Raw genomic sequence first — 20,667 nt, 5'->3', positions numbered from 1 at the left:
TGCATAGTGAGCACTTGGAACCCCAGGTGCTTCACAAATTGATTCGTAAAAATGAAAAAAAACAACACTTTTTCATTATTACGAATCAATTTGTGAAGCACCTAGGGGGTTCCAAGTGCTCACTATGCATCTAGATAGGTGCCTTGGGGGGTCTAGTTTCCAAAATGGGGTCACTTGTGGGGGAGCTCCAATGTTTGGGCACACAGGGGCTTTCCAAACGCAACATGGTGTCCGCTAACAATGTGAGCCGACAATTTGTTAGCGGATATCATGTTGCATTTGGAGAGTCCCTCTGTGCCCATACATTGGAACTCCCCCACAAGTGACCCCATTTTGGAAACTAGACCCCCCAAGGCACCTATCTAGATGCATAGTGAGCACTTGGAACCCCAGGTGCTTCACAAATTGATTAATAAAAATGAAAAAGTGTTTTTTTTTTCACTTTTTCATTTTTACGAATCAATTTGTGAAGCACCTGGGGGTTCCAAGTGCTCACTATGCATCTAGATAGGTGCCTTGGGGGGTCTAGTTTCCAAAATGGGGTCAACTGTGGGGGAGCTCCAATGTTTGGGCACACAGGGGCTCTCCAAACGCAACATGGTGTCCGCTAACAACTTGAGCCGATTTTCCATTCAATTTGTTAGCGGATACCATGTTGCATTTGGAGAGTCCCTGTGTGCCCAAACATTGAAGCTCCCCCACAAGTGACCCCATTTTGGAACCTAGACCCCCCAAGGCACCTATCTAGATGCATAGTGAGCACTTGGAACCCCTAGGTGCTTCACAAATTGATTGGTAAAAATGAAAAAGTGAAAAAAAAACACTTTTTCATTTTTATGAAACAATTTGTGAAGCACCTGGGGGTTCCAAGTGCTCACTATGCATCTAGATAGGTGCCTTGGGGGGTCTAGATTCCAAAATGGGGTCACTTGTGGGGGAGCTCCAATGTTTGGGCACACAGGGGCTCTCCAAACACAACATGGCGTCCGCTAATTATTCAAGCAAATTTTACAATCAAAAAGTCAAATGGCGCTCCTTCCCTTCCGAGCCCTGCCGTGTGCCCAAACAGTGTTTTTTCCCCAAATATTGGGTATCTGCGTGCACAGGGGAAATTGCACAACAAATTTTGGGGTCCATTTTTTCTTGTTACCCCTGTGAAAATAAAAAAAATTGCGTCTAAAGTAACATTTTTGTAAAAAAAGTTAAATGTTCATTTTTTTCTTCCACATTCAAAAAATTCCTGTGAAGCACCTGAAGGGTTAATAAAGTTCTTGAATGTGGTTTTGAGCACCTTGAGGGGTGCAGTTTTTAGAATGGTGTCACTTTTGGGTATTTTCTGTCATAAAGATCTCTCAAAGTGACTTCAAATGTGATGTGGTCCCTAAAAAAATGGTTTTGTAAATTTTGTTGGAAAAATGAGAAATCGCTTGTCAACTTTTAACCCTTATAGCTCCCTAACAAAAAAAATTTTGGTTCCAAAATTGTGCTGATGTAAAGTAGCATGTGGTAAATGTTATTTATTAACTCTTTTGTGTGACATATCTCTCTGATTTAAGGGCATAAAAATTAAAATTTTGAAAATTGCAAAATTTTCAAAATTTTCGCCAAATTTCCATTTTTTTCACAAATAAACGCAAGTGATATCGAAGAAATTTTACCACAATCATGAAGTACAATATGTCACGAAAAATCATTCTCAGAATCAGGGGGATCCGTTGAAGCGTTCCAGAGTAATTACCTCAAAAAGTGACAGTGGTCAGAATTGTAAAAATTGGCCTGGTCATTAACGTGCAAACCACCCTCGGGGCTTAAGGGGTTAAAGACAGCTGTCTTACATAGTCACCTGTATAAAAGACTCCTATACACAGACTCCATTAATCAGTCAGACTCTAACCTCTACAACATGGGCAAGACCAAAGAGCTTTCTAAGGGTGTCAGGGACAAGATCATAGACCTGCACAAAGCTGGAATAGGCAACAAAACCATAAATAAGACGCTCGGTGAGAAGAAGACAACTGTTGGTGCAATAGTAAGAAAATGGAAGAAATACAAAATGACTGTCAATCGACATCGATCTGGGGCACCATGCAAAATCTCACCTCTTGGGGTATCCTTGATCATGAGGAAGGTGAGAGATCAGTCTAAAACTACACGGGGGGAACTTGTTAATGATCTCCAGGCAGCTGGGACCACAGTCACCAAGAAAATCATTGGTAACACCTTAAAGGTTTAAAATCCTGCAGTGCCCGCAAGGTCCCCCTGTTCAAGAAGGCACATAAGCAGGCCCATCTGAACCTGAACCTGGATGATTCTGTGAGTTATTGGAAGAAGGTGCTGTGGTAAGATGAGACAAAAATTGAGCTCTTTGGCATTAACTCAACTCGTAGTGTTTGGAGGAAGAAGGATGTGTACAACCCTAAGAACATCATCCCAACCGTGGGGGAAACATTATACTTTGGGGGTACTTTTCTGCAAAGTGGTCATGATGACTGCACCGTACTGAAGGGAAGATGGATAGGGTCATGTATCGCGATATTTTGGCCAACAACCTGCTTCCCTCAGTAAGAGCATTGAAGATAAGTCGTGGCTGGGTCTTCCAGCAAGACAATGACCCAAAACATACAGCCAAGGCAACAAAGGAGTGACTCAAAAATAAGTAAGGTCATGGAGTGGCCTAACGAGTCTCCAGACATTAATCCCATTGAAAACTTATGGAGGGAGTTGAATCTCCGAGTTGCCAAGTGACATCTGCAAACATGATCTGCAAAGAGGAGTGGACCAAAATTCCTCCCAACATGTGCGCAAACCTCATCATCAACTACAAAAAACGTCTGACTGCTGTGCTTGCCAACAAGGGTTTTGCCACCAAATACTAAGTGTTGTTTGCCAGAGGGATTTCTAATTTATACAATGTGATTTTCTTGATTTTTTTTTTTTTTTTGGATATTCTATCTCTCAATATTCTAATTAACCTACTCTTAAAATTATAGATTGTTCATGTCTTTGTCAGTGGGCAAACTTACAAAAACAGCAAGGGATCAAATACTTATTTCCCCCACTGTATATATGGCCCCCATCCTGTTATATATGATCCCCATCCTGGTATACAGTACAGACCAAAAGTTTGGACACACCTTCTCATTTAAAGATTTTTCTGTATTTTCATGACTATGAAAATTGTACATTCACACTGAAGGCATCAAAACTATGAATTAACACATGTGGAATTATATACTTAACAAAAATGTGTGAAACAACTGAAAATATGTCTTATATTCTAGGTTCTTCAAAGTAGCCACCTTTTGCTTTGTTGACTGCTTTGCACACTCTTGTCATTCTCTTGATGAGCTTCAAGAGGTAGTCACTGGAAATGGTTTTCACTTCACATGTGTATCCTATCAGGTTTTATCCTATCAGGTATCAGGCGCTACAAAGAAACTGGCTTACATGAGGACCACCCCAGGAAAGGAAGACCAAGTGTCACCTCTGCTTCTGATGATAAGTTTATCAGAGTCACCAGCCTCAGAAATCGCAGGTTAACAGCAGCTCAGATTAGAGACCAGGTCAATGCCACACAGAGTTCTAGCAGCAGACACATCTCTACAACAACTGTTAAGAGGAGACTTTGTGCAGCAGGCCTTCATGGTAAAATAGCTGCTAGGAAACCACTGCTAAGGACAGGCAACAAGCAGAAGAGACTTGTTTGGGCTAAAGAACACAAGGAATGGACATTAGACCAGTGGAAATCTGTGCTTTGGTATGATGAGTCCAAATTTGAGATCTTTGGTTCCAACCACCGTGTCTTTGTGAGACGCAGAAAAGGTGAACGGATGGACTCTAAATGCCTGGTTCCCAGCATGGAGGAGGTGTGATGGTGTGGGGGTACTTTGCTGGTGACACTGTTGGGGATTTATTCAAAATTGAAGGCATACTGAACCAGCATGGATACCACAGCATCTTGCAGCGGCATGCTATTCCATCCGGTTTGCGTTTAGTTGGACCATCATTTATTTTTCTACAGGACAATGACCTCAAACACACCTCCAGGCTGTGTAAGGGCTATTTGACCAACAAGGCGAGTGATGGGGTGCTACGCCAGATGACCTGGCCTCCACAGGCACCAAACCTGAACCCAATCGAGATGGTTTGGGGTGAGCTGGACCACAGAGTGAAGGCCAAAGGGCCAACAAGTGCTAAGCATCTCTGGGAACTCCTTCAAGATTATTGGAAGACCATTTCCGGTGACTACCTTTTGAAGCTCATCAAGAGAATGCCAAGAGTGTGCAAAGCAGTCATCAAAGCAAAAGGTGGCTACTTTGCAGAACCTAGAATATAAGACATATTTTCAGTTGTTTCACACTTTTTTGTTAAGTATATAATTCCACATGTGTTAATTCATAGTTTTGATGCCTTCAGTGTGAATGTACAATTTTCATAGTCATGAAAATACAGAAAAATCTTTAAATGAGAAGGTGTGTCTGTACTGTATATGTGTCACGCAAGGTGTAGGAAAGACTAAGTGCAACACAAAGGGAAGAGGGGAAGGGAGCCCAGATACTAGGGAAAGGGGGAGTGGAGACTTCCTAGGCTGATCTGATATCACCCTGTCTCCCCTATCGTCCCTATATTGGTTCTTCACCAGTCGCCGCACAGGAACCTAAGCCCTGTGTAATGCACACGCCCGGGCTGAGCGCCGTGTGCGTATGATTCCACTGGACCATGCCGGAGAGTGAATGCCTGGAGGGGCGTAACTAGGTATTCACCCGATCCGACCAGGGTCACACGACGGCATACGACGCCAGTGCACCAAGGAGGAACCGAGCAGAGGGACCAGGTGCTACTCCAGGACAGACCCCGGACACGGCTGTTGACCCACACAGGGGAATACAGGAACAGACAGGTTAGGCTGGCACACAGACTGGTGGGTATAGGCAGGCACGACTGGTATGCAGGCAGGCGGGTATGCAGGCAGGGGAGTACAGGCAAGCACGGCTAGAGTGCAGACAGGGAGGCACTAGCAGGTAGGAACACAGGCGGGATAGGACCCAGTACACACTGGGACACAGGAACAGAACCACAGATGTGGCGGACAAACACAGCAGAGTGAGGCCGCCCAGAGAGGTGAGCGAGAGCAGGGCAGGACGAGGCCGCCTGGAGCAGTGAGCAAGAGTAGGGCAGGACGAGGCCGCCTGGAGCGGTGAGCAAGAGTAGAGCAGGACGAGGCCGCCTGGAGCGGTGAGCAAGAGTAGAGCAGGACGAGGCCGCCTGGAGCGGGGAGCAAGAGTAGAGCAGGACGAGGCCGCCTGGAGCGGTGAGCAAAAGTAGAGCAAAACTGCCGGAGCAGTGAGCAAAAGGGTAAGAGCGGAGCGAGACTGCCGGAGCAGTGAGCAAAAGGGTCAGAGCGGAGCAAGGCTGCCGGAGCAGTGAGCAAAAGGGTCAGAGCGGAGCAAGGCTGCCGGAGCAGTGAGCAAGGCAGAGCAGGCTAGAACCGCCGGAGTGGTGAGCAAGGCAGAGCAGGCTAGAACCGCCGGAGCGGTGAGCAAGGCAGAGCAGGCTAGAACCGCCGGAGTGGTGAGCAAGGCAGAGCAGGCTTGAACCGCCGGAGTGGTGAGCAAGGCAGAGCAGGCTTGAACCGCCGGAGCGGTGAGCAAGGCAGAGCAGGCTAGAACCGCCGGAGCGGTGAGCAAGGCAGAGCAGGCTAGAACCGCCGGAGCGGTGAGCAAGGCAGAGCAGGCTAGAACCGCCGGAGCGGTGAGCAAGGCGGAGCAGGCTAGAACCGCTGGAGCGGTGAGCAAGGCAGAGCAGGCTAGAACCGCCGGAGTGGTGAGCAAGGCAGAGCAGGCTGGAACCGCCGGAGCGGTGAGCAAGGCAGAGCCTGCTAGAATCGGCGGAGCGGTGAGCAAGGCAGAGCAGGCTAGAACCGCCGGAGCGGTGAGCAAGGCAGAGCAGGCTAGAACCGCCGGAGTGGTGAGCAAGGCAGAGCAGGCTAGAACCGCCGGAGCGGTGAGCAAGGCAGAGCAGGCTAGAACCGCCGGAGCGGTGAGCAAGGCAGAGCAGGCTAGAACCGCCGGAGCGGTGAGCAAGGCAGAGCAGGCTAGAACCGCCGGAGCGGTGAGCAAGGCAGAGCAGGGGGGACAGGGCTCTGTTCACACGGAACAGACAGGAAGGGAAAGGCAGAGCCAGATACCCACAGGGTACTTGCAGTGAAGTAGCGAGTGGACCACAAACTCACAAACGGGAGTACAGAGACAACAAGCAGGAGTTAGGTACGAGTTCAGACTCTGCAGAAAAAGGAAAGGAACGGACATAGAGAAACACAGGAAAACAGGCTAGTAGAGTATACAGACAAGAACAGACACAGCAGCAAGATACAGGAGCGGGTCTAGGTATGCAGCCCCTAGAGGGCGGGAGGAACAGGCTAGGAGCGTGTTCAGACAGGACAGACAAGATACGGGAGCGGGTCTAGGTATGCGGCCCCTAGAGGGCGGAACGAACAGGCAAGGAGCGTGTTCAGACAGGACTGGAAATACAGCCTACAAGAAAGGCAAGCAAACACAGAAAGGGACCTGGCACATTCAGAGTGAAAGCACACACTGAATGAAACACAATGCTCAGGCAGGGATTGATTGGAGCAGCTGGGTTAAATACCAGGTGACAGACAGCAATAGGCTGAGGACGCACAAGTGGTGTGACCCACAGCAGGTACAAAAAGCAGGAAGTGATCGGGCGCCGCCCTTAAGCAGCAGAAACAGACACAAACAGACAGCATGGAGGGAAGCCAGAGAGACATTCTGGACTGGAGATCAAGTGCGCGCTCTTGCACAGTGGGAGATGGATCACTATGCAAGGACGCCGCCAGGTATGTTACACCCTGTATCTCGATATCGCTTTGCCATGGATAGGGAAGGGGGGATGAGCACTAGTCAGTCCCCACTAACAACTGAAGACAACAAGGGAGACAAACACGGGGAAAAGTAACTTAGCTTGAGCCGACTTCAGAGAGATTGCGCCAATCGTCCTAGCATCAGAGAGGAAGTAAGCAGACTGCAACAGCTCCAAGCCTTCACAAGGGAACATGTGAATATCACCGTCACCTCCCTTTTGCAAACAGAAAGTGTTTAAACACCCAGGCCTGGGTGTCACTTAGCAGGAGGGAGGTAGCCGCTGGTCCTAGATTAAGACAGAGCTAAGAAGGTGTCTGTAATGCCAAATGAAGAGATCTTCTGCAACCAACTGCCGTGCGATTGTCTGTCACATCTGACACACCCGTGACAATATGGTCCCCATCCAGGTATATATGATCCCTATCCTGGTATATGTGATCCCCATCCTGGTATACACAATATGATCCCCATCCTGGTATATATGGCCCCCATCACGCTGCACACATAAAACAAAAATATACGCACCTACTCACCTTCCCAGCACTCCCTCGCATCATCCTCTTCTGATGCCGGCAACTGACTTCAGCATGTAAGTGGGGCGCAGTACATGACGTCACTGCCATGCGCTCCCACACTCTGACTTCAGCTGCGAAATAGTCACTGCTTCCCACGCCCAGGATTATGGGAGCAGTGAATATTAATTTTCTTCAATACCGGACACGCGTGATCGTCCAGCATTTGCAAGAAGACGATGGCTGTGGCTAACACGTGTGCCCGCTATTAAAAAGATTGAATATTCACTGCTCCCCACGCCCATAGTCCTGCCCACCTCTCGGCGCGGGCTTCAGTTTAGAGATGTGTACTGGATTATGGGCATGAGGAGCAGTGCATATTCATTCTGTTTAATAGTGGGCACACGTATTGGCCCCAGTGCCGCTCCTGCCTCCTGTGACCCTCTCCTCCATCGCCCCTCCACATCCACAGCGAGGTACATCCGAACTATAAGACGCTCCCCCCATTTTTCCTCAAAGTTGAGGGGAGGGGTTAATTGCTTCTTATAGTCAGCAAAATATGGTAATTTTTTTCTAACAAGGATACATTTTTCCAGTAGACGACCTACACAAGTAAAAACATATTCCTATTTATTTGAATGCATATGGTTACCATAATTTATAAATACTTTCATTCTACGATGTCCGTGAATTGAATGTTATGACAAGACTATACATATAGATCTTCCGTTATCAACTTTAGTTAGGATCAGGGGTGAACATATCGCCAATGCAGCTGGTCCAGCTACACCGTGGCCCGTGGGTGGAGGGTGACCCGCCAACACCAGCGACTATTTCTGCTGGATATATATGTCCTTGGACACGCATTCATCTGAGATGTATTGCAAAGCAGGAGACCCACCGGCTTCCTGCACTGCAATACATGCCATCACAAAGGTCAGCATGGCAGTGAAATCATGTGCCATAACGGGCGTGCTGAAGTCAGCCAACTCCTGCTTTGGCCTTGGAAGAGGACGCCGCGTGGCGTAGGAGCGTGGGCAAAGGTGAGTAGTATAGTTTTCTTTTCATGTATTACAAAATGGGGCACATTATCTTAGGACGGGGCCAAAGATGGGGCAGATTATACGATTGCCTTTTTAAAACATTTTAATGCGTATCGTCGGTCATAAAGGAGTTAAATCCTTCTTCAAATAAGACTTGGTTCATTTTGGTATTCCATGCTCTTGCCGATTGCTTAAGACCATAGAGAGATTTTTGTAGTTTACAAACTAGATTTTCTTCACCCTCTTTGACATAATCCTTAGGTTGAGTTATGTACAAGTCCTCTTCAATGTCACCATTTAAAAAGGCAGTTTTGATGTCCAAATGTCTGACAAACATCTTTTTTTATAGCAGCTATAGCCATTAGAGTCCTAAATGTGGTCTGCTTAGCAACTGGAGAAAATGTGGCATCATAATCTTCACCATATTCTTGAGAATATCCTTTTGCAAGTAATCTTGCTTTAAATCTGTGAACCCTGCCTTCAGAGTCATACTTGGTCATAAAACCCATTTACATTTGATTGCTTTCTTGCCTTGTGGTAGTTTTGTGAATTTCCAAATTTGAAGTTGATGAAGGGACTTCATTTCCTCATTAGCATTAATCCACTTCAGTTTTTCATGGACTGCTCTGACTCAAGTAGTGTTTTGACAAAGTAGGATAGACTCTTAGCTGGTATACCCTTGTTTGATCTTGACAGTCTCCTGACTTCAGTTTCATCTGATTTTTCTGTTGCTTCTTCAGTGGTTGAAGAACCTAAGCAAACTTGTATATCCTTTTTCTTGTTATTTTGAAATTGTGTCTGAGATTGTTGTTGCTTCAGATGGACTACTGGTATGATGTAATGAAACTTGAGCTACACAAATCATTACATCTCTGTTTATTGTGACCTTGTTTGTTTCTTGGTGCAGGATTCTATATCTTTTCTGGGTTTCACTGTAGCTGACCAGGATACCTTATTTTGCATGAGACTCCGACTTGGTACATTTTTCTTTAGGAATATGTTCAAATACTTTACTTCCAAATATTCTTATGTGTTGTAGTTCAGGCTTCTTGCTGTTCGGTTGCTCAAATGGAGTTTTCTCAGTAGCTTTACCTGGTAGTCTGTTTTGAAGATAGCAAGCTATCATGATTGCTTCACCCCAATATGTGTTTGGCAAACTTGCATCTAATAGCATTTCACAAAGTGTCCGGTTCCATTTCTCTCCACTACACCATTTTGTTCAGGGTTGTATAGTACAGTAGCCTGAAACACAATTCCATTTTTCCTTAAAACACTTTGTGTCTCATTATGCAGAATTTTTGGCATTCTCCCAAATTTCAGCGAGATATATTTCAAATTTCTCTGGAACTTCATCTTTGCTATGAAGCAGATTGACAACTGTATATCTTGAATAATCATGGATAAATGTGAGAAAATATCTCTTCTTTTAAGTTTTGAGTTTGAGTATTCATTGGACCACAAACATCTGTGTGAATTAAGTCCTGAAACTGTTGTGATTTTGTAGTACTATTCTTAGGAAAGGATTTTCTTGACATTTTCATTTTAAGACAGGTAGTACATTTCATTGTCTGATTACACAGATCGACTGTAATACCATTAGCAAATTGTTTTTAAACTAACTTTCTTATTGCTTCTGGGTCTCTATGTTCAAGACGCCTGTGCCATACATGGATCCAATTCTTGTGCTGTTCATGTTTAGCAGTGTATTCACTTTCCTTGAATTTTAGCTGGTACAACTCATCTTTGATCTTTCCTTCTGCTAATGTGTGACCTTTTTTGAGATGATTCCACTGTCATTTCAAAGCTGTCATCTTTAAATGTAACTGAATTTTCTTTTCTTGTGAGTTTCTTCACAGATAACAGATTGCTTACAAGAATAGAGACATAGATCATGTCTTCTACTGGGATCTTTCTGCTTTGTGTTGGGGAGACTTGACAATTAATGTAACCATCTCCTATTCCCTCTGCATTCATACACTGACCATTGGCCAAGATCACTTTCTCACTTTTGACTACTTGCCCCAGAGTCTGTACACCATGCATGCTTTGATGTTCTTGCATTAACAGTAAACACAACTTCAGTACTTGAAGTGTCATATTTTTCAGTAATGACACTCTTAATTCTTTGATCTTTATTTTGCTTTTTCAACTGATTCATTCTAGCTTTCCAGACTCTGCAGTTAGCCTTTAGGTGCCCTGATTTCTTGCAGACAAAACACTTGCGTGTTTCCTTCAAATTACTTTCATTTTTGGGTAGATCTTGTGTTTTTAAAACGAAATCTGTCATGTCCTTTATGGCTATTAAACTGCCCCCAATGTCTTGTTAGTAATGCACCACTAACATGTTTGTCTCAAGCTAAATATCAGAGTATTTAGGACATAAATCACTTTTTACACTTTGAGTGCCCCACATACCTCCGGATTCAGTCACAGGGTTGGGCAGCTCTAACTTTGCAGTCATAGTGTTTTTGAAATTCTGCCCGTCCATCGTATTAGCATTCCTTCCAGTCACTGCTCCCTATGTCACCGCAAGATCCCGCATTTGAGCAATGACGCTCAGCTTTCCGGGCATGTGCACTGAATATGCGTGTACATCCTATCCTATGTGCTCATGCTCCAGAAACACTGAGTGTCAGTGGCCGCATGACAGTTTGTGAACGCGCATTCTATATGCGCCTGTCTAACCATGCTGACATTCATTCTGCTTTGGATACCCCACTATTGCTTACACAATTAAAAACTGTGCTCCAGTTATACACACACACTGAGTGAACAGGAACTTCCTGTGTGTTTTGTTTTTAACAGTGTTTTACTGACAATATAACACTACTGCTGGAGACTGAAACTCATGCCCTATTAAACAGTAGTAAATAGTAGTTGATGCAATGTATACAATAATAAGCATTATTCCAACAACATATAAAACCCCACCCAGAATGTGATATGGCAAACTCAAATGGGAAAATGAGAAATGTGGCACCCTGCTATACTACTGGTACCACAGGACCCAAAAGGGTGAATGGATGGACTTCTCCACAAGAGGCCCTCATTACTAACAGACACCTCCACCCTTCCACCTCAGACCACCAGAGGGAGCCCTGTTAGGGACATATATATGGAGGGTGGAGCCAGGCAGTTCAGTTGAGTAGTAAGTTCAGTCAGAGAGCAGTCTGAGAGCAGCACGTCTGCTGCTGTATTGAGGGCCCCGAGTGTGGCCGATGCAAGGAGAGAGGAGAAAAGAGTGAAGGGGACTGAGGAGCATCACAGGCTCACTCCAAGACACAATACGGACACCGGGTCCGCGCCTACAGGGTCCTCTATACCCAGTAGGGATTACCGGCATACCAGGAGGCTTCCAGACCCCTGGTCATCCTGAAGCTACCATCAAATACAGGACTAGGAACCACGAATGCCCCGGCGTCCAGGGATAGTGGTTGCCAAAGGAAAGTCCTACTACCAAGCGGTCAGGTGAGAGAGCAACACAACATAGAAGCTAGGCCAAGTTTCAGGCGGGCCAGAAGCTTAGAGAGAGGAAGACACGGATCAGGAGGCCTTATACCCACTCACTGGGGAGAAGTCCAGAAGTGCACCTTTCCAAGCAAGTACCCTGGACCATACCTGCCGTTACACCAGTAAAGGTACTGAAGCAAATCCCCTGTGTGCGTGTCCATCATTCCCCCTGACCCGACCGGGCCATCTCTCACCTGCATCCCATCCATCAACCCTGCCCCGGGGGCCCGCTCTGCCTGTGGGGAGCAGAAACATCCCAGCTGCCATCCCATCACCCCCGGAGGTCTGCAGCAGCGCTGGTAACTATTACCAGACACCACAGGTGGTGTCACGAGACAAACTGTTAACAAAAACAACAAAACCCCCTTTTTAAAGAGTGACCCCAGGGTACGGGCCCGGGAGCCGACTGCCGTGACATCCCAAGGAGGTAAAGGCCCAGGTACCGAGTCCCCCATATCCCCCTGGGCAAGTCAGAGACACCTGGATAGAAGCAAACCAAGAAGGGAAAACAAAAACAATAGAAACCATCAGTAGTTGGGACAGGGAAGAAAGGGCAATAGCGCAACAGACATAGGAGCCAACCATGCAGCAACAGGTCACCGGATCGAATCCCCAAACCGAGCCGGCACATTATACCAGAAAGCAGTCCGTGATATGGGACATTATACCAAGAAGGAGGCCATATTGGGAGACATTATCCCAGGAATGGGCCCAGTATGGAGGATATTATTACTGGAAGGGATATCCCTTATTACTTACCATCCTCTTTAGTTATGTATGGAATGATCCCATATTACACGGCGTCCTCTGTTGTTATGTACAGTGCTGTCCCATTATTACATATGATTATTTCTTGTCATGTATCATATATAGCACTGTCTCTTATATAGCATATTCTCATTATTTTTGTTAATCACAGCACCCTCTCTATATTACGTAGAGTCCTCTTTTGTTAGATGTGAAATGACTGTGGATAGAGCAGCATCTTACCAGAAGACCAGTCCATCAGACTCCTCCATCAGAAAAGACGCTTTCCCATGCTTCATCAGTAGTCATTTCAGTTTATATCTAGCAAGAGGGAACACTTTGAAAGAAAGACAGGGCGATATAAATAACAAAAATAATAAGAGAATCTGATACGTAAGGAACAGTGCTGTACATAAAAAAAGAGGGCACTATATAATAAGGCATGGTAATATTCATAATGAGAGGAGACTCTGTTACATTTTATATATATATATATATATATATATATATATATATATACACTGTGTGCAGAATTATTAGGCAAGTTGTAGTTTAGAGGATTATTTTTATTATTGATCAACAACTATGTTCTCAATCAACCCAAAAGACTCATAAATATCCAAGCTTAATATTTTTGGAAGTTGGAGTAAGTTTTTTTTAGATTTGACTATCCTAGGAGGATATCTGTTTGTGCAAGTAACTATTACTGTGCAGAATTATTAGGCAACTTAATAAAAACCAAATATAATCCCATCTCACTTGTTTATTTTCACCAGGTAAACCAATATCAGTGCACAAAATTTTGAAATAAACATTTTTGACATGCAAAAACAAAAAACAAAAAAATTTGCCACCTTTCTTTATGGTGACACTCAACAGCCTTCCATCCATAGATTCTGTCAGTTGCTTGATCTGTTTTCAATCAACATTGCGTGCAGCAGCCACCACAACCTCCCAGACACTGTTCCGAGAGGTGTACTGTTTTCCCTCCCTGTAGATCTCACATTTTATGATGGACCACAGGTTCTCTATGGGGTTCAGATGAGGTGAACAAGGGGCCATGTCATTATTTTTTCTTATTTTAGAACTTTACTGGCCAGCCACACTGTGGAGTAGTTGGATGCATGTGATGGAGCATTGTCCTGCATGAAAATCATGTTTTTCTTGAACGATACCGACTTCTTCCTGTACTACTGCTTTAAGAAGTTGTCTTCCAGAAACTGGCAGTAGGTCTGGGAGTTGAGCTTCACTCCATCCTCAACCTGAAAAGGTCCCACAAGTTCATCTTTGATGATACCAGCCCATACCAGTACCCCACCTCCACCTTTCTGGCGTCTGAGTCGGAGTGGAGCTCTCTGCCCTTTACTGATCCAGCCTCTGGCCCATCCATCTGGCCATCAAGAGTCAATCTCATTTCATCAGTCCATAAAACCTTTGAAAAATCAGTCTTAAGATATTTCTTGGCCCATTCTTGACGGTTTATCTTATGTTTCTTTTTCAAAGGTGGTCGTTTTTCAGCCTTCCTTACCTTGGCCATGTCCCTGAGTATCGCACACCTTGTGCTTTTTGATACTCCAGTAACATTGTAGCTCTGAAATATGGCAAAACTGGTGGCGAATGGCATCTTGGCAGCTTCATGCTTGATTTTCCTCAATTCATGGGCAGTTATTTTGCGCCTTTTTTGGCCAACACGCTTCTTGCGACCCTGTTGGCTATTTGCCATGAAACGCTTGATTGTTCGGTGATCACGCTTCAAAAGTTTGGAAATTTCAAGACTGCTGCATCCCTCTGCAAGACATCTCACAATTTTGGACTTTTCAGAGCCCGTCAAATCTCTCTTCTGACCCATTTTGCCAAAGGAAAGAAAGTTTCCTAATAATTAATATAGGGTGTTGATGTCATTAGTCAACACCCCTCCTCATTACAGAGATGCACATCACCAGATTTACTTAATTGGTAGTTGGCTCTCAAGCCTATGCAGCTTGGAGTAGGACAACATGTATAAAAAGTATCATGTGATCAAAATACTCATTTGCCTAATAATTCTGCACACAGTGTATACACAGTGCATTGTGAAAGTATTTGGCCCCCTTGAACTCTTCTACTTTTTGCCACATTTCTGGCTTCAAACATAAAGATATAAAATTCTAATTTTTTGGGGAAGAATCAACAACAAGTGGGACACAATCGTGAAGCGGCTGTTAACTCGTGCTTTCGGGAAGCCAGTCACTGACTCCGCCCATCGGTGACCCCATCACGTGATCGTGGGTCACAGATGGGTTGGCATGACAACCCGGGGTCTGCAGTAGACCCCTATGGTTATTATGTCTAGATTGCTATGAGCGGCGCCCAGTGGTCGGCGCTCATACAGTAGCAAGTGAGCATTTCTGCTACATACAGGTGATCTGCTCATCGCCTGTATGTAGCAGAGGAGATCAGATAACTGCTGCTTCTAGTCTCCCATGGAGTCTATTGAAGCAAGCAAAAAGTGTAAAATAAATATTTTTAAAAATATATCTAAAAAAATATATATATAAGTTGAAATCACCCCCCTTTCGCCCCATTCAAAATAAAACAAACAAAAAAAACCCACATATACATATTTGGTATCACTGAGTTCAGAATGGCCCGATCTATCAATAAAAAATAAAAATAAAAAAATCCGATTGGTAAACGGCATAACGAGAAACAATTTCTAAACGACAAAATTACGTTTTATTGGTCGCCACAACATTGCAATAAAATGCAATAACGGGCGATCAAAACATCAGATCTACCCCAAAATGGTATCAATAAAAACTTTAGCTTAGCATGCAAAAAATAAGCCCTCACCCAGCCCCAAATCACGAAAAATGAGGACACTGTATGTCTCGGAAATTGGCGACCTTTTTTATTTTTTCTTTAGCGAACTTTGAATTTTTTTTCACTATTTAAATAAAAAAGAAGCTATACATGTTTGGTGTCTACGAACTCGTAATGACCTGGAAAATTATAATGGCAGGTCAATTTTAGCATTCAATTAACGTGGTAAAAAAAAAAAAAAAACAACTGTGATATTGCACTTTTTTTGCAATCTTATCGTATTTGGATTTTTTTTTTCCTGTTTTCCATTACACGATATGGTAAAACGAGTGATGTTGTTCAAAGGTACACAAGCCCTCACATGGCCATATTGACAGAAAAATAAAAAAGTTATGGCTCTGGGAACAAGGGTAGCAAAAAATGAAGGTAGGGTCTCAAAGGAGCTCTGTAATGAGCACAGAATGCAAAAAATACAAAGAGAACCTGACTCGCCCCCTAGGCCGTGGGGCACTCGGATCCGGGCAATAGGGGTACGATGGGGGTAGTAGTGGCGACCCGGTCAGTGGCTCAGGGTGGTCAGACCAATGGTAGTCCCTTTATAAGTTTTAAGTGATGTCCGACTACGTCACCCGTGCATTGCGGTTATTAGGAACCGCCGCTGCAAGGCAGACCGCTGGGGCTGATGATGTATGCAGCTGGGATGGTGTGACTCCCCACAGGAAGAGTGCGGCCCCAGGGCAGTGTAATGGATGGTGGGAGTGATGGTGGTGAGAGTCCCGGTACCAATAGTGCTGGAGGCGCAAAGGAGCACACAGACAACAAGTTACAGTCCAGGGTCTTTACTCACAGTTCATTTGTTCCGGGTCACTTCTGTCAGCAGTGACCGTCCGACCCGTGCTGCGTCCACCAGGTGTGGGGCTCGGTCAACTCCCAGGCAGCTCAGAAGAATGGCTCAGGACCCCCTTCAATCCTTCCTCTGGCCTGCCTCACCAGTGACCCACTTTTGTCCAGCTGCCGCGAACTTGTGCGGGTAAACGTGGATCCCGTTCCCCGCTATCCTTTATGGTGCCTTCCTAGCAGGTTTGATGAGGTGCTGCACCAATAAATGGTCACAGCCTCCGGTCTTTGGCTGAGGGTTGTTTCTCCTCCACCAACTTGGGATCCGGTACACTTAATCTGCCTGACCCTTCACCCGGTATTCTCATGGGTTCTTAGGGTCCCTTCCACCTTCTTGTTCCTGAGCCCCTCTGTTTCTCTGTCTCTTCTTTTCCTCCTTTCTGTTACTCCTTCTTCTCCTTTCCCGTAGAGCTGGGCTGAGAAGGAACCACAGCTCCCCTTCACCTCCTCTCTCTCTCCACTCTCCTCCTCGGCCTCTCTCTAGGCCCACTCTGGAGTAGAGCTCCTACAGAGCCTCTACTCCCTGTCTTCTCCTCTCTCTGCACAGACTGTCTCACTGTCCTAAGATTGTGACCACCTTTTATACCTCCCACTAGCCATGAGCCCAGGTGACCAGCAACCAATGGGCTCCTACCTACGCTCAGGAACCGTCCCCTATCTGCTCCTACATCACCGGGTATTCCTCCCCCCTCCCCACTCCAGCCAGGGACATGGTCTGTCGTACCTGCATTTCTGTCTAATGGGAGTACCGTTGAGCTGTCCCTCGGAAATGGGGTGAGTGTGCTGTATGCAGCTAACTGAGCCCTGGTCCATACTCCATCCTTACCCGGGAGTGGAATATCACACCTCTGGCAGAGGTGCAATACCCCTGTTGCGGCCGAACCCTCGGGGCGCTACAAAAACATTCTGTGCAAACCAGGGTGTGGCCTCCCTTCCTATAGCTGGATAATACATTTAAAAAGCTTCCCTTGGCTGATGTCCACAGTTCGGGATCTGGTCCTTTGTCTGTCCTTATAAACACAGAGTTCAAATTTGACACATGGTAAGGTTTTTAATATTAGACAGAGTAGGACTATCCCGAACGGGTTCACCTTGTCGTGGTGGGATAGCTTTCACACTATTTTTGATGAAAAGCAGTGTTACTAAGAACCTTATTTTATTTAAATACACTTCCTTTTTATTTATTTACAGCAGGGTTTATGTTCACTTTGCTACTTGTAGGTTTTTTTGATTCATGGCCATTGTAAAACATGCATTGTAAAACATACCAACTTACTCCGAGTATGGGGCGAGCTCAGCCTGTGAGCTCGCTCCATACACCTGCTTCCGTCTTATGCTGGACATGTACGGCGCATGTCGTGAAGGGATTAAAGGAATTCTGTCAGTAGGAACAACCCTCCAAAACCTTCTATATGGGCATGCAGTTCATAGAAAGTTGAATAAAATGATACCTTGATATCTGCGATCCGGTGTTTTATTCCAGAGTAATCCACATTTTTCTTAATATGTAAATGAGCTTTTAAGATCTATGACTGACAGTCTGCTCTCTTGATCTACATGTCTTACATTGGTAATGCCCCACTGTAATTTAAAATAAGCTCTGTAAGATCTATGTCCGGCCCATAAATCTTAACAGCTTATTACATATTAAGAAAAATGTGGATTTCTCTGGAATAAGATGACAGCAGATATCACGGTACCATTTTATTTAAAGGGAACCTCTCATGTCAGTTGGAGCATGTAATCTGCCCCCAGTTTGTTGTTAGTGATGCAATGTGCATCACTAACATGCTTTTTTCATTAAAATTTGCGCTATAATCATTTGTAAAAAGCACTTTATGTACTTATATCTTATCTGCTCGTTTAGTCATACGGGTGTTCTTCACTTCATTCAGTCCGGCTTGTTGTCGCCCATTCAATTTGAATTGACCCAGGGTTTGTGCCGACGTCACATGAATATTCCTGTTGAAATCCTGCACTTGAGCACTGTGTACTGTCAGCCACGCTTGAGCAATGTGTATTTTAAAGCCACACTTGCTCATTCTCTATCAGCAATCCGCACTTGCTTCACAGTCAGTGAAATTGGGAATTAAACACAGCTTACCTTCGCCGCTCATATTTTTACAGTGAATGGGTTTGGGATGTATTTTATATGCAGGGGATGGGTGAGGGGGTATATATTATATACAGGGGATGGGTGTAGGGTATATATTATATACAGGGGATGGGTGTAGGGTATATATTATATACAGGGGATCAGTACGGGATATACAGTGCCTACAAGTAGTATTCAACCCCCTGCAGAATTAGCTGGTTTGATAAGATGCAAATAAGTTAGAGCCTTCAAACTGCAAATGAGAGTAGGTTTTATGAACAGAAGCATAAATCTTACAAACCAAAAAGTTATGTTGCTCAGTTGAATTTTATTAAATTTTAAACATAAAAGTGTGGGTCAATTATTATACAACCCCTATGTTTAATATTTTGTGGAATAACCCTTGTTTGCAATTACAGCTAATAATCATCTTTTATAAGACCTGATCAGGCCGGCACAGGTCTGTGGAGTTATCTTGGCCCACTCCTCCATGCAGATCTTCTCCAAGTTATCTAGGTTCTTTGGGTGTCTCATGTGGACTTTATTCTTGAGCTCCTTCCACAAGTTTTCAATTGGGTTAAGGTCAGGAGACTGACTAGGCCACTCCAACACCTTGACTTTTTCCCTCTTGAACCAGGCCTTGGTTTTCTTGGCTGTGTGCTTTGGGTCGTTGTCTTGTTGGAAGATGAAATTACGACCCATCTTAAGATCCTTGATGGAGGAGCGGAGGTTCTTGGCCAAAATCTCCAGGTAGGCCGTGCTATCCATCTTCCCATGGATGCGGACCAGATGGCCAGGCCCCTTGGCAGAGAAACAGCCCCACAGCATGATGCTGCCACCACCATGCTTGACTGTAGGGATGGTATTCTTGGGTTCGTATGCAGTGCCATCCAGTCTCCAAACATCACGTGTGTGGTTGGCACCAAAGATCTCGATCTTGGTCTCATCAGACCATAGAACCTTGAACCAGTCTGTCTCAGAGTCCTCCAAGTGATCATGAGCAAACTGTAGACGAGCCTTGACATGACGCTTTGAAAGTAAAGGTACCTTACGGGCTCGTCTGGAACGGAGACCATTGCGGTGGAGTACATTACTTATGGTATTGACTGAAACCAATGTCCCCACTACCATGAGATCTTCCCGGAGCTCCTTCCTTGTTGTCCTTGAGTTAGCCTTGACTCTTCAGACAAGCCTGGCCTCGGCACGGGAGGACACTTTCAAAGGCTGTCCAGGCCGTGGAAGGCTAACAGTAGTTCCATAAGCCTTCCACTTACGGATGATGCTCCCAACAGTGGAGACAGGTAGGCCCAACTCCTTGGAAAGGGTTTTGTACCCCTTGCCAGCCTTGTGACCCTCCACGATCTTGTCTCTGATGGCCTTGGAATGCTCCTTTGTCTGTCCCATGTTGACCATGTCTGAGTGCTGTTCACAAGTTTGAGGAGGGTCTTAAATAGTCAGAAAAGGCTGGCAAAAGAGATCTTTAATCCACACATGTGAAGCTCATTATTCTTGGTGCCTGAACTACTTCTTAATACTTTAGGGGGACCAAACAGAATTCTTGTGGTTTGAGGGGTTGAATAATAAATGACACTCTGAATTAACTTTTAACGTTTTAAAAAAAAACAAAAAAAAAAAAAACAAACAAAAGTTGCTGCAGTGCATTTCCCACTTCCAGGCTGATCTACAGTACAAATGTCACAATACCAAGTTAATTCCACATGTGTCAACCAGCTAAATCTGCAGGGGGTTGAATACTACTTGTAGGCACTGTATATTATATATAGGGGATGGGTGCGGGGTATATATTATATATAAGGGACTGTTACGGGGTATATATTATATATAGGAGATGGGTGTGGGGTATATATTATATACAGGGGATGGGTGTGGGGTATGTATTATATATAGGAGATGGGTGCAGGGTATATATTATATATAAAGGATGGTTAGGGGGTATATATTATATATAGGGAATGGGTGTGGGGTATATATTATATACAGGGGATGGGTGTGGGGTATGTATTATATATAGGGGATGGGTGCGGGGTATTATATACAGGGGATGGGTACGGGGTATATATATATAGGGGACGGGTGCAGGGTATATATTATATATAGGGAATGGGTGCGGGGTATATATTATATACAGGGGATGAATGCGGGGTATATATTATATA

At 44.8% G+C, this 20,667-nt stretch overlaps 1 protein-coding gene across 1 annotated transcript in view; it reads left to right on the top strand.

The window, feature by feature from the left end:
• Positions 1-20,667, top strand: part of HNF1B (HNF1 homeobox B) — a 186,923-nt gene that overhangs the window by 151,411 nt on the left and 14,845 nt on the right. The gene's annotated exons all lie outside the window — the stretch shown is intronic.

Source organism: Phyllobates terribilis, unplaced genomic scaffold, assembly GCF_046119375.1.
Source record: "Phyllobates terribilis strain yellow unplaced genomic scaffold, ASM4611937v1 Scaffold_2__4_contigs__length_985480577, whole genome shotgun sequence".
NCBI classification, from domain to species: Eukaryota; Metazoa; Chordata; class Amphibia; order Anura; family Dendrobatidae; genus Phyllobates; species Phyllobates terribilis.
This window is presented reverse-complemented; position numbering and strand designations above follow the sequence as displayed.